The sequence below is a fragment of the Nelumbo nucifera genome, chromosome 2 (assembly GCF_055504915.1).
Source record: "Nelumbo nucifera cultivar China Antique chromosome 2, China Antique-T2T, whole genome shotgun sequence".
Taxonomy (NCBI): domain Eukaryota; kingdom Viridiplantae; phylum Streptophyta; class Magnoliopsida; order Proteales; family Nelumbonaceae; genus Nelumbo; species Nelumbo nucifera.
In genome coordinates this window covers 67,201,252-67,216,644 of record NC_142650.1, presented here as the reverse complement: position 1 = coordinate 67,216,644, position 15,393 = coordinate 67,201,252, and the positions used below count along the sequence as shown (strand labels likewise).

Here is a 15,393-nt window from a genome sequence, read left to right as displayed (position 1 = left end):
ATTAAAATGAACAAGAAAGGAGAAAGGGGGTCTCCTTGTCTTATACCCCTACTGGCTGGAAAGAAATCTACCATTGTCCCGTTCACTAGCACTGAATAATGACAATTCCGGACAGCCCATTATCCACTTACACCATCTAGCCCCAAACCCGAATTTGGTTAAAACTTTCCTCAAGAACTCCCAGTCCACCAAGTCATAAGCCTTTTCCAAGTCCAACTTACAGACCACTCCCTTCTTCTTATCCCTCTTAAAGTTCTCCACACTCTCATTAGCAGTTAAAATCTGGTCTGTAATTTGTCTTCCACTCACAAAAGCTCCTTGATAGTGTTCAATGATATCCGGCATTACCTTCTTCAGCCTCAAAGACAACACTTTTGCAATGATCTTGTACAAGCTATTCACCAAGCTTATTGGCCTAAAATCCTTCGGGTGGGATGCATCTTTCTTTTTGAGAATTAAGGCTATAAATGTAGAGTTCACACCCGGATTGACAATTCCTCTCCTAAAAAACTCCTCAAACACCCGCAAGAGATCATCTTTCAAAATATCCCAACAATCCTGATAAAAAGCCATTGTAAACCCATCCGGCCCTGGAGCTTTTGTTCTATCCATAGAAAACACAGCCTCCTTGATCTCTTCTATATTAAAGTTTCTTTCCATCCTTCTCCTGTTCTCCACCCCTACATCTGGCCAATCCAAACCTTCTACCCACACCCTTCTACTCACAGGCCTTCTTAGAATAGATTTGAAATGCTCCACACAGGCCCTGGCAATCTCCTCTTGCTGTACTAACTCAACTCCATCTACTACCAATTTGGAGATAAAGTTCTTCCTTCTCCTGCCATCTGCTAGAGAGTGGAAATACCTAGTGTTTCTATCTCCCTCTTGCAGCCATTTACACCGAGATTTTTGCCTCCAGCTAATTTCCTCCTTGTGCAGGCAATCCTCTAACTGTCTTCTCAATTCTCTCCTGAGGTCATTGTCTTCCTCTCCAAATTCTCCCCTTTCCTCTTTAAAGTCAAGGCTTTCAATCTTCTTCATCAAGTCTCCCTTTCTTTCTTCTGTCCTCCCAAACTCCATCAAGTTCCACTCCTTAATTCTTGCTTTCAAGAATTGTAGTTTCTTATGGAATTTTATCCCCTCCCACTCCACCGACGGGTTACACTCATGCCACCATTCCCTCACTTTGTTAGTAAACCCTGGATGCAGTAACCACATATTTTCAAATCTAAAGGGGGTAGGACCTCCACACCTTCTTTCCTCCTTGCATAACACTATGGGCCAGTGATCCAAGGTCACCCTTGGGAGAGCTCTAGCATCCAAGGTTCCCCAATGTTCTTCCCAATCCAAAGAGAACAGGAATCTATCCAACTTAGAGAAAATGGGTCTAGATTGGAGATTTGACCATGTAAATGCCTTATGCGCTAGGGGAATCTCTTTAAGCTCAAAGGCATCCACAAAACTGTTAAACTTCCTCATGCTTTTTGTCACCCTCTGGTTAATCTTATTGGACTCTTCCGAGAACCTTATCACATTGAAGTCCCCACCCATGCACCTAGGCCCATCCCACAAACCTCTAACATCAGCCAGTTCCTCCCACAGCTCCTTTCTCTCTCTGTAATCATTCGGTCTGTAAACATTTGTGAGCACCCACATATAATCATCCTCTTGCTGCTTAGACTTCATGGAAACCGAGTACTTTCTGATCAACTCCTCCATCCCTTCAACCACATCCCTCTTCCACATTGTTACAATCCCCCCGGAAGCACCCCACGATGGAGCCGCCACCCAGCTAATCCCCCTGGCTTTCCATACACTCCTTGCCCATTTGTCACTAAACTCCATTCTCTTAGACTCTTGCAACAGCACAATGTCTGGGTCACACCGTCTTATTACCTCTTTTATTGTTGCTCTCTTCTTCGCACTCCCAATTCCCCTCACATTCCAACTAAGAATCTTCATTCCGCTTCTTTTACAAACCCCTTGCCACCTACCCGCTACTTTCCCCCTTTCCTTCTATCTCCTTTTACCTCGAGCTTCTTGTCTCCGTCTACATCTCTCTTTAGTCTCTCTACTTCACTCAACCTCCTCTTCTTTGTTATGATCTGCATCTTCCTCTTCTGTAAGCTTTCTTTCAACTCGTTCAAATCCTCCAGCCTACAGCCCAACTTCCCTACAAATTCTGCTATCGTGTCTTCTCTCACCGATTCCACCACCCCTACCCTTCCTACAGAATCCCCTTCATCTCTGTCCACCTTCCTTTCCTTCCTCTCCTCTAGTTCCACCTCAGTTCTTTCCTCTCCAACTTTCCTCCCCTTACTGTTACCTCCCTCCTTCCTTGCTTTCTCCCCGTAACCCTCTCCATCTCTACCCTCATTCTTGTCCCTCCTCTCTTCCTTCCTCCCCTTCCCTCCTCCATATCAGCTGCCCTTCCACATCCTTAAACACTCTTTCAATGATTTCCCACACTTGTCCACTCTTTCAATGATTTCCCACACCTGTCCCTCCTCTTGGGACATTTTCAGTTGCCTTCTAATCGTCTAGGCTCCTTTATGAGGGTTCTTTTTATTAAAGTAGAAACCTGACTTTTGGAAGTTGATTCTTAAACTTGAGAGTTTTTGAAATGCTTCCAGCAAGTCTTTGAAATCAGCAGCCTCCTCCTGGTTTGCTTTACCAAACAAAAGGACATCATCCACAAAGAGGAGATGTAAAATAGCTGGAGTTCCTCTGGCCATAGTAATTCCCTTCAATTTGTTCTCCTCATTTAGTTTCCCAGTCATCCTAGATAGCCCCTCCATGGCTAAGACAAACAAATAAAGAGAGATGGAATTCCCTTGTTGAAGACCACACATGGATTCAAATCGGCCCTCAGGAGTACCATTAACAAGGATGGAAAATTTTGGCAGTGGAGACACAAAATTGAATCATCTGACACCAGTCCTCAAAGAAACCTAGGGACTTTAGGACCCACCACAAGTAATCCCATTCAAGGGAATCATACCCACCACAAGTAGTCCCATTCAAGAGATCTCCTCCTCAATCCTTGTCTTCAAAAATCCTTCTATTTCTTTCTTTCCACACTTGCCAACAAATGACAAAAGGTATATAACTCCAAGTTATCTTTGCATTGATATTTCCTCTCATTGTAGGCCTACAAGCAAAAATGTCCACCAAGGTCCTTGGTTCCACCATATTAACTTTGAAAAGACCAAAGAAAAAACCAAATGAATTTCAAGAAGGGACAACCAAAACATAGACGTAGCACATTCTCCTCAGCAACCTCACATAAGTAAAGCCACTAACCAAGCAAATGCTTCCACCAAACTCCTTTCACTTCCAATCTTTCCACTTGATTCCTTAGTAAGGCTTTGTAAAATGATTTAACAGAAAAATGCCATTATTGGATTCCTTCCACCATCTTAGATCCCTTATATCCACTTGCACCTCAGTCGATTGTAATTCTGAGAGCAACTCCACATTCCCAAACTCCCAACCCAAAAGTGGTCTTCTAAATTTTATAGCCAAACCATAGCCTTGAAGGAAACACAATCAAGAAAAGCTGACTGAAAGCTCATTATTCCTTTCCGAACACATACTCCATAAGAAGATTTCACCTCCCTACTATTCCAGCCAAACCCACCACACCATATTTACAAGCCACTACCCTTCTCCACAAAGCATCCCTTTCAATCCCAAACCTCCATAACTACTTCCCCAAAAAGCGCCTTATTAAATAACTTAACTCTTCTTATTACCAAGCCTTCTTCCTTTTTATCCCTACAAACCCAATTCCATTTCACCAGACGGTACTTCTTTTCAACCCCTTTAATACCCCCAAAGAAACTCTTTTTGCATCTTCTCAATTAAATTTACCACTAATGAAGGAATTTTGAGCAAAGATAAATAATATAATGGCAACTTCCATAACACACTTTTAATTAATACAATTCTTCCCCCTAATGATAAGTACTTCCCTTTCCAACCTACCAACCTGATAAGGAACGGTGTAAATGAGCTACTTTTAGGCAAATATTCCTCCTAAAATGGAAATAACATGGAGGAAGAAGAAGAAGAAGAAATAAAGAGGAAAGAGGTAAGAGGATAATTCAATTGGAATACTCTGCTCTCCTCATGGTTGCTCTATTGGCTATTTATGTTTGGTTACAATGAGAATATTCTTCAGTAACTAAATTTGCTGAGATAGCCTTTCGGAGTACATGAACTTGATGGGAGGAATAGTATGCACTTCCTTGCCTGGAGTGGTTGATGGCGTGCCTAAGCTGAATGACCCATGGACCTAGGCTGTTGTCAATGGGCTAGCCGAGGCATGGGCCAGGGCCTGGTTCTTAATAGTTCCCTCCCCCTTAAGAACAACCTTGTCCTCAAGGTTGATGTGGGGAAACTGTTGCTAGAGCTTGGAGAAGTCCTCCCATGTAGCATCATTTGGAGGAAGGTTAGTCCCCACAACCAAGGTTTGTTTGACTGTTTGTTGGCCACTCTTGATCCACCTCGTATCTGTTACGTGTAGGGGTTCTACCCAATGTTTTCAACCCACCGTTGACTTGGCCAGTCAAACCGTTCAAACCATCACCCAGCCAGGATTCTAGGTCCAGTTCAATTAAGAACTGTCAGATGGCCAAAACCATTGACTTGGTCAAGAATCGTTCGACCCAGCCAATTCGACCATTGACCCATTCAACCCGGTGACCAGGTCGCGGCTTGCACATTGAATACATACAAACTTTCGTTGGCCATAACTTTGCACTCCGATGTCTGATTGGTGTGATTTTTTCTTGATTTTGGTAACTTTTCGAGATCTATGCGTCCCAAGGCCTTAGGCACCTTGCCTCTCTATTTTCGCAAAAAAAATCCCTTTTTTGGCCTCAAATTGCAATTTCTAATATTTTTTTATAAATAAAAAAATTAAAAACTGAATTAAAAAACATATATTAAATGTAAAATAATACATATAACATATCTAAAGCATATTTATACATTATTTATTGCTAAAATATATATTTATACACATATATATGTGTGTATATAAATAAATAAATATATATATACACTAACGTGGCACGGTATGAACCATTCGACCCAGTCGGTCGAACCGGTGACCTACGACCTAGAGGCAAAAGCGGTTCGACCTCCGGGTTGGTTTTTAAAACATTGGTTCTACCAATAGTTCATCACCAGAAAACTAAGAAAGAGTGGGAATGGATGCAGTGGCTTATGCAGTGCATGGCGTTAAGAGAGACACAGAGTGCACTCTCAAAGAAGGGGGAAGGTTCGGTTTGTAGGCCACTTGGCCAATCTTCTCAATAACCTGGAATGGACCAAAATACTGAGATGCTAGTTTCTACCAAACTCTTTGGGCCAAGGAAGATTGTCGGCAAGGGAATTAGTTTCAGATACACATTGTCCCCAATTTCATATTCAACGTCTTTGCGTTTTTTATCATATATCAATTTCACTCTTTGCTGGGCCTGGTGCTGGTGCTCTTTGAGTAGCTTCAAGATGGCATCCCGATTGGATGGTTGGGTGACTACTTCAACAATAGTAGAAGATCCTTTCTCATATGGTAGTATAGTTGGTGGTTCCCCCTACCGTAAAACATTGTAAAGGGTGTAAAACCAGTAGAAATGTGGTAAGTGGTATTGTACCAACACTTGGCCCATGGTTTAGGCTGTTTTTTTTTTTCATTAAAAGGAAAAAGAAAATTACAAGCTTGATAGGTGTTAAGGCAACACCTAGTAGCAACTCAACAACATCAAGAGCAAACAAAAACAAATCAAAACCAATCGTCAAGGTACAAATTTGTAATCCCAACACCTCCCAAAGTCTGTCTCAAAGATCTTCTTTCTTGACTTGTGCAAATTCAGGCATCACCAAGACCCAGTCTGAGACAGATTGGCCAACAGCCGCCATCAGTCTGTCCAAATTCCATGCTCTATCTTCAAAAAGTCTTCTAATTTTCTCCTTCCAAATATTCCAGAATATGGAAAATGGTAAGCAGCTCCAAATTACCATGGCCATCTTACAACCTCTTAAGCCATGGCCATATAGAAAAAATCTCTACAGGAGGCCTTGGCTGAAAGTTCCTGACCCCAAATAGTATTGTGAAGAGTTTCCAAAAGAAACCAGAAATTTCACAAGAAATGAAAAGATGGATGACTGATTCCTCTTCTTCTCACTAAGTTCTTGACCCTAGATTTCATTTTTCAGTCCTAAATCAAATGTTTCCATCTTTGTGTCTTGCAGCAACACCACATCTGGGTTGAATTTCCTCACCACATTCCTCACCAATACCCTTACTCTTCCTTCTCTTAGACCCCTAGCATCCCAAGATAGCAGTCTCATTTCCAATTTCTACATCCTACTGATAAGAACACTTCTAATGAGCTTCTTCGAGGGAGCTCTTCCTCCTGAAATGGAAGAAGCGGAATAGTGATTAAGATATTTTCCATGCACTCGTAGGGTTCCTCATGCTATTTATATTGAATCAAAACAGGCTACTGTCAAGCTGCCTCCATGCAAATGGGACTATCAAGTTAGTTATGTTGATGTGACCTCCTGGTGTAGACGAACTTGATGGGCTGGACTACACGGGATACTCTTCCTGAGCTGCTGCCTTCAGTGATCAGATTTGGAGGTTGTTGGGCCTGGGATTTGGTTGTTGTCTGCATACTGTTGTGCTGGTCCAGGATCCTATCACTCTATCCCTCCTCTCTTTTTACTTCTGGCAACTCCCTTCACTCTTCCTCTACAAAATCCTCCTCCCACCCTTATCCTTCCTCCCACAGCTTACCCCCCTCCCCTACAATTTTTTTCTTGTTATGTTCTTGTTGGAAGATTTTGGTAATTATGTATTATATTTGATTATGTGCTATTTTAGATAGTTGAGAGGTTTGTGAGCTGTACAAATATTTTTAGAAATCAGTTTTATTTTTCCTTATTTAGGGAGATTTGTTACCTAGTTTGTATCCTAGAGAGAGGTATAAATTTTGATGTACAGAATCATAAAAGATAATCCCATTCTTATTATCTTTCTGTCTCTTCTTTATGGTATCAGAGCAGAAAAGACCTAGGGTTTGTTTCTGCGTTTCTGTCCCTAAAAAATGTCCAAAGTCACGTCAAGTTATCAGACTCCTCAGCCTTCTCAGCTTGAGCCCCAGATTGTCCAGAATCTGCCTGAAAATCACCCTATTCAGATCACTACAATCCGACTAAATGGTGACAACTTTCTCCGGTGGTCACAATTTGTTCACATGTATCTCAGAGGGAGAGGGAAAATTGGCTATATCACAGGAGACACGAAGAAGCCTGATGTGAAGGATCCAGCCTATGCTGTTTGGGATGCTGAAAATTCCATGGTGATGACGTGGTTGGTTAACTCCATGACTGAAGAGATAGGAGCAAATTATCTCTGCTATTCTACAGCCAAGGAATTATGGGACAATGTCTCACAGATGTACTACGAGTTAACTCTACAACTCGGAGATATTCGCCAAGGTGAGAACTCTGTGACTAAGTATTTTAAATCTCTTAAGAGAATTTGGCAGGACCTGGACTTATTCAACGATTACAAGTGGAAGTCACCCGATGACTACAATTATTACAAGAAGATGGTGAATGTTGGCTGAGTCATCAAGTTTCTTGCAAGATTAAACGTTGAATTCGATGAGGTTCATGGACGAATTATTGGAAGAAACCCTATGCCCCCAATCGGTGAGGTATTTGCAGAAGTACGTAGAGAAGAAAGTCGGAGACAAGTGATGCTTGGAAAGAAGGTTGCAGGTACAACCGGACCTGTGGAAGGGTCAGCCCTGATTATTTTCGAGGCCCAAGTCAGTCAAAGGTCATCCCAAAATCAGCGGGTTGGAGACAAGAATAACCTGCGCTGTGATTACTGTGGGAAACCTCGCCATACCCGAGAGAATGGCTACAAACTGCACGGGAGACCATCCAATGGCAGGGCGAACAAACCCGGTGAATAGAATATACCTACAGCAAACAAGGCTGAATCATCTCCATTTAGTAAAGAGCAAATAGATCACCTTCTTAAACTACTAAAATCCTATTCGTCACCTAATACTCCTGTCGGGTCTATGGCACAAACAGGTAGCAATTCTCTGGCACTCTCAATTCTAGGAAAATCCAGTCCTTGGATCATAGATTCAGGGGCCTCCGATCATATGACAAGCTGCTCTAATTTATTTAGTTCCTATTATCCTTGTTCTGGTATTGAAAAAGTGAGAATAGCTGATGGTAGTCTTTCATCTATTGCAGGCAAAGGAAACATTAAAATTTCAGAAAAAAATTACTCTGAAATCTGTTTTACATGTTCCAAAACTTGCCTGCAATCTTCTTTCGGTCAGCAGATTGTCTAAAGATACTAACTGCTCCATTCTTTTTCTTCCTTCCACTTGTGTTTTTCAGGACTAGAACTCAGGGAAGACGATTGGAACTGCTAGAGAGATAAATGGACTTTACTACTTTGATGAAACCACTATTGGTAATAAAAAAGTTCATGGTTTAAGTAGTACAAGTTCAATCTCTGTCTGTGATCAAGTTATATTATGGCATAGAAGATTAGGGCATCCTAGTCTTCCATATCTCAAACATTTGTTTCCTAAAATGTTTAAAGGAATTGATTGGTCAATACTTCATTGTGAGGCTTGTCATTTGGCTAAAGATCATCGTGTTTTATTTCCAATAAAACCTTATTTTGCTTCAAAACCATTTTATTTGTTACATAGTGATGTTTGGGGTCCATCTAAGGTTAACACTCTTTCTGGAAAAAAATGGTTTGTGACTTTTATTGATGAGCATACAAGGGTATGTTTGGTTTACTTGTTGGAAAGAAAATCAGAGGTTGAACAAAGATTTAAAGAATTTTTCCTAATGATTGAAAATCAATTTCAAACCAAAATTGGTATTCTAAGATCAGATAATGGGACTGAATACTTTAACAAATACTTAGGAGCATTTCTGACCGAAAAAGGTATTATCCATCAATCATCTTCTCGTGACACACCACAACAGAATGGGATTGCTGAAAGAAAAAATAGGCACCTTCTTGAGGTAGCTAGAGCCATCATGTTTTCTATGAATGTACCTAAATATCTCTGGGGAAATGCTCTCCTAACTGCATGTTACCTGATAAATAGAATGCCATCTCGAGTTTTAAAATATGAAACTCCTTTACAGAATCTGAAAAATTGTTTTCCCACATCTCGAATAACCACGAATCTTCCTTTAAAAGTGTTTGGTTGTGTCTGTTGTGTATATACCAAATGTTTTTCGGTCAAAACTGGATCCAAAAGCTGAAAAATGTGTGTTTCTTGGTTATGCATCTAATAAAAAAGGGTACAAATGCTTTAATACAGTTACAAAGAAATTTTTTGAGAGTATGGATGTACACTTTGTTGAGGACCAACCTTTCTTTCAAAAAAATTCTCTTTAGGGGGAGAACATAAGTAAGGAAGATAATTTTTGGGAAACTTTACCTATTCTAGAAGAATTTATACCTTTGATTAATTCTGATAAGCAAGTTTCGGAAACAATTGTTGAAAGAATAGAACCTAGTGATAGTACTCTTAATCTAAATTTGCCAGATACTACATTATCAGAGACAGGGGGAGAAGTACTTCAAACGGATCACAATCCTCATCTTGAGCTTCAGTTTTATACCAGGAAGAGGTTTCACAAAAGTACTACTGTTCCAGTTGTTCCTACAACAGAAGTCCAATCCAATTTACCGAGTGAAGGTCCTACAACTCAGAGTAATCCTTCTTCTACTCCTATTCCGTCTTTTCCAAATCTGTCCTCTTCAGATCTTGACATTCCGATTGCATTAAGAAAAGGTACCCGAGCTTGCACAAAACATCCTATTGCAAAATACTTGTCATATGAGAAATTATCACATACTCATAAAGCATTTGTGTCTAGGATTTCTAATCTGTATGTGCCAAGAACTGTTCAGGAAGCATTAGATGATCCGAAGTGGAGGTTAGCTGTGATGGAAGAGATGAATGCTCTTAGGAAAAGTAATACATGGAATATTACTGATCTACCCCATGACAAGAAGACAGTCGGGTGCAAATGGGTGTTTACAGTGAAGTGCAAGGCTGACAGAAGTGTGGAGAGATACAAAGCAAGACTCGTAGCAAAAGGATTTACCCAAACTCATGGTATAGACTACCAAGAGACTTTTGCTCCCGTTGCTAAAATTAACTCTATCAAAATACTTCTTTCTCTTGCAGTTAATTTTAACTGGCCACTTTGTCAGTTCGATGTCAAGAATGCCTTCTTGAATGGAGACCTAAAGGGAGAAGTATATATGGACCTACCACCAGGATTTGAAGAAAGTCTTGGAAGAGGCAAAGTTTGCAGGTTAAAAAAAATCCCTATATGGGCTAAAGCAATCACCAAGAGATTGGTTTGAACGATTTGGGGATGTAGTAACGTGGCACGACTTCTCACAAAGTCAAGCAGATCATACTTTATTTTTCAAGCACTCCACCGAAGGTAAAATAGCTATTTTGATAGTGTATGTAGACGATATTATCATGACTGGAGATGATTTATTTGAAATTAACAAGTTGAAGAATAAGCTTGAGGCTGAATTTGACATTAAAGACCTGGGAAAACTTAAATATTTTCTCGGAATGGAGTTTGCAAGGTCCAAGGAGGGAATCTTTGTCAACCAACGCAAATACATTCTTGATTTGCTCAAGGAGACAGGGATGACAGGTTGTAAAGTTGCAGAAACTCCAATGGACCCAAATATGAAGTTAAAAGCAGCAACAGCAAATGAGGTGGTTGATCGAGAACGTTACCAAAGATTAATTGGAAGACTAATCTATTTGTCGCACACAAGACCTGACATAGCCTTTGCAGTAAGTGTAGTAAGTCAGTTTATGCATTCACCTGGACCTACTCACTTTGAAGCTGTGTTCAGGATTTTGAGATACCTGAAAGGAACTCCGGGGAAAGGACTCTTGTTCAAAAATATGGGTCATCTCCAAGTCAAAGTCTACACAGATGCAGATTGGGCAGGTAATATAAATGATAGAAGATCTACTTCAGGTTACTGCACTTTGGTAGGAGGGAATTTGGTCACCTGGAGGAGCAAAAAACAGAGTATTGTAGCAAGGAGTAGTGCAGAGGCAGAATTCCGCTCTGTTGCACATGGCTTTTGTGAAGTGTTAGGGATCAAAAGGCTCCTAGAAGAATTGAAGGTTCCTACACCAACACCTATTAAAGTCTATTGTGATAACAAGGCAGCTATTTCCATAGCTCATAATCCAGTTCTACATGACAGAACAAAGCATGTAGAAGTGGATAAACATTTCATCAAGGAGAAGATAGACAGTGGTGTGATATGCATGTCCTACATACCCACCACGAGCCAAGTAGCAGACATTCTCACCAAAGGGCTTCCTAGGGCGTAGTATGAGAACTTAGTTAGCAAGCTTTCCATGAGTGATATATTCATGCCAGCTTGAGGGGGAGTGTTGGAAGATTTCGGTAATTATGTATTATATTTGATTATGTGCTATTTTAGATAGTTGAGAGGTTTGTAAGCTGTACAAATATTTTTAGAAATCAGTTTTATTTTTCCTTATTTAGGGAGATTTGTTACCTAGTTTGTATCCTAGAGAGTGCTATAAATTTTGATGTATAGAATCATAAAAGATAATCCCATTCTTATTATCTTTTTGTCTCTTCTTTAGTTCTTTTCTCTTGCTCCTTTCAAAATTCTCAATTTCCCTTCTAACCACTCTCTCCCCATCCAAAATAACTAAATAAATAAATAAACCGAGAGATTTTCCCACCTTCACCTGTCTCTCCACTAATCCTTCAACACTCACTCTTCCCTCTCTAGTGCCTTCCTCTCTTGAGACTTCCTCTCCTTTGTGACTCTTTATCATCTCTCCTTCCTCCCTTATTTCCTCCCCCAATCCCTCATGCTCTCTCACTTCCCCACTCTCAACACCAGCTCCTTCACCTCCTAAATAAATAGCTCTTCTTTTTCTTTTATAAACCCTTTGCTAGTGCTCACTCCTGTCTTCCATATTAGAAAATTTTCTCTTCACTTTGCTTCCCCTGCCTTCGTCTTCTTCAACTCTAACTCCCCTCCCCTCCCCTTCCTTATTGGTGTCTTCCAACATCTCTAAGGGAACTAAGGAATTTGAACTCACCTCAATTTTCAAACAAGCAACAATATCTAGAGCTCTTGAACCAAGCAGGATGCTATCCATGTGTTGGAACCATGGAGTCCATGATTGCAGTGGCCATGCCTCCGAAGGCCTAGAGAGAATGGTGGTGTAAGAGAGAGGAAAATAGAGAAAGAGGTTGCCGAAAAACTCAGTGGTGTCTTATGTGGGAGTCCAGTAGGGTCCTCTCTCTTCCTCAAAGGCTTTGAGCCTCTCCTACTTATATAGATAAAAGGCTAGGGTTTGAGAGGAAAATCAAGGAGAGACCAAGGAAATTTTTCTGTTGTGCGAAAGTGGATAAGATTTGTTTTTTTTTTTTTGTTTGATAAGTAAAAATTAAAAATTTTATTAAAGGGAAAAAGAAGTTACAGCAGGGGATGATAAGTCATCACCCGAATACAAAGACCAACAATCCCAAAGCATTTTATTCAGATTAGAGAGCATTCTCCACAATACATATCTGAAAATCCAGGATTTCTCCTAATCTAAAACCAAAGTCTTCTCTTTCTACTTGACTGAACTATGGAAGAATCAATCAGCAATCAGTCTATCACTGATCTGCCCACAACTGCAACCATCTTGTCTAAGTTGCAGGCTTTATCTTCGAAGATCCTTCTGTTCCTCTCCTTCCAAATGTTCCAGTAGATTGCAAATGGGATACAACTCCATAGCAATTTTACCTTCTTACTCCCACTCAGCCTGGGCCAAGTGGAGAAAATCTCTGCTGTTGAAGTTGAGCGAAAGCCTGAGACCCTGAACATAGATGTGAACACTTCCATAAGAAACTTGAGAACTTACAGGATATGAAGTGAATAGCATCCTCTTCCTGCCCCTCACATAGACTGCACCCGTTAGCCATGCTAAAACCTCTAGATTTCAGATGATCAACTATCAATACACTGTCCATGGCTACCAGCCGTGGCTACTCGAATCCCAAAATACCACCATACCCCCTGACAGACCCAGTGCATCCAGACCAGTGCATCCAGATCAGTCCACTCTCCTCTGACCCCCAAATCTCGTTCATCATCCTTAAACCAAAATGCTCCAGCTTAGTTTCCTGTATCAGAACCACATCAGGACTATGTTTCCTTAACAGATTCCTGACCACCTCTCTCCTCTTCCCATCTCTCAACCCCCTCACATTCTAGGATAACAGCTTCACTCCCCAGAAGCCCCCCCCCCTCACCTTCGAACTCACCTTTTATTCCTCTTCTGTCGACCCTGCTATTCTTCGCACTCCCTCTTCCCCTGTTTCTTCAGAGTTCCCCCCAGTCGCCCTCTTTTCTTGTTCCTCCCTTCTAGACCTTTCGTACTGATCAATGGCCTTTCTCACCACCTCTTTTCCTCCCAGGAAAAACAGACCCAATGATTTTCCTACCTCAATCTGTCTTTCTGCTAACTCTTCTATGCCCACCTTCCTCCTCCCCACTTCTAGCACCTGTCTTCCTTCCACCTCCCCGTTTTCTTCCTGAGTGTGAACTGCCTTACCCCTTAAGTCCTTCTCCCCTAATTCTCCCTTTCTCGGTTTTGTCCTCCCCAATATCTTTGGTTTTTTTCTTTCTGTTATATACCTTTTCTTTCTCCTCCGCCCCTCTCTTTCTTTTTGTGCCAGACTTCCTACCCCCTTCAAAAGATTTGTTAGGTAACAAACAAGTAAGAGACATGGGGTTTCACCACATGTCCATGAGAATCCCTCGGGATCAGGAACTCCTGTCTTTTAGAGTCCTCATGTGAGCACATCTATAACTACTGCCCCTTCTAGAAGCTTGCTTGTTTGTTGTATGATGTGATCTCTCCTGTTGGAGCGTTCTTTGCACGCTGCAGACTTTAGTATTTCTGCACACATCATAGACCATAATGTTTCTGTGCTCTAAGTGTAGATTTGCGATTCTGGTTATCAGACACGCAATTGCACCTATGTTCCAGCAGTGCACATACCCTTATCGCAGGTTCCATAACATTTAACTCCATGTACTTACACCATGCTTCTCGCCATCGCTACAAAGCCCCTTTGGTTAGTTCTACCTCATTCCCTAGTTGTGGCTTCTTCACAACTCAATATTATTCTTCCAACATCTAAATGAGGTTCTAAAAACTAGATCTCAAACAACAAACTCTGGTTCGATGGAACACCTTCCCGCCCTTGGTTGATTATATGAGCTTGAGCAACCACTTCTTCTTCAAGCTCAGACGTTCCTTCCAACTACTGGCCTTCTTTATGCAGGTTAGCCTTCCCAAATTCCTTGGGTTCTCCACCTTCAAACATTAAAATCTTCCTTCCATCCTCAAATCTTGCCACAACCCAAACCCTTTCATCCTTCGAGGTCCCCCCTTTTTTCTTCTTTCTATCTTTCCCCAATGAAGCATATTAGGTATGTCTCCAAACAACGGTTGACAACTTCAATCTGCCCGTCTATTTGGGGATGATAGTTGGTTGAGTAGCTCAATTGGACCCCTTGGAACAAAAAGTATTCTTCCCAAAACCTGCTCATGAAGAATGGGTTCCAATATGTAAGAATGGAGATGGGAGTTCCATGTAACTTAGCCACATCCTTAACATAGGCTCTTGCCGCAAAGGCTACAGTAAAAGATGGGGCAAAGCAATAAAATGGGAATATTTGCTTAATCTGTCACAATAACAAGAATTACAGATTTGTAGGTTGGTGATAAAATCCATAGTGATGTGGTCCCAAACCTTCTTCAAAATAGCTAGGGGTTGGGGCAGATCTGTCAGGGACTGAGTTGAATATTTCTGTTGTTGACATATGTCACAAGAAGCCACATAATCTTCGATCATCTTCTTCATCCCCTTCCAATAGTAATGTGATAAGAGGTGTTTATAAGTGCGAAGAACCCCTAAGTGACCATTGATGGCTGAACTGTGGAATAACTTGAGGAATTCTTGGTGGTGGACCAATTTCAGTGGAAGCATTAGTTTTCCCTTATAGAACAAGGTTGAGTCTATGTTATGGGCCCGCGAATAGGATCTCGTCACGGGTCGGTCCACGGGGAAAACCCTCTGTTTTCCCTTGTTCCTCCCTGCTCTTGATGGACCTATCTAGGCGCCCTAATGGTGATTTGTTCAAGAGATCACCTAACTCTCCTTTACTCTCTTTCTTGACTGAATATTCGATATCCTCATTCAATAATGGTGTCTCCTTAAATAGGA

At 41.1% G+C, this 15,393-nt stretch overlaps 1 protein-coding gene across 9 annotated transcripts in view; it reads right to left on the bottom strand.

The window, feature by feature from the left end:
* LOC104601410 (uncharacterized) overlaps positions 1–15,393 on the bottom strand; it is a 40,714-nt gene that overhangs the window by 7,712 nt on the left and 17,609 nt on the right. The gene's annotated exons all lie outside the window — the stretch shown is intronic.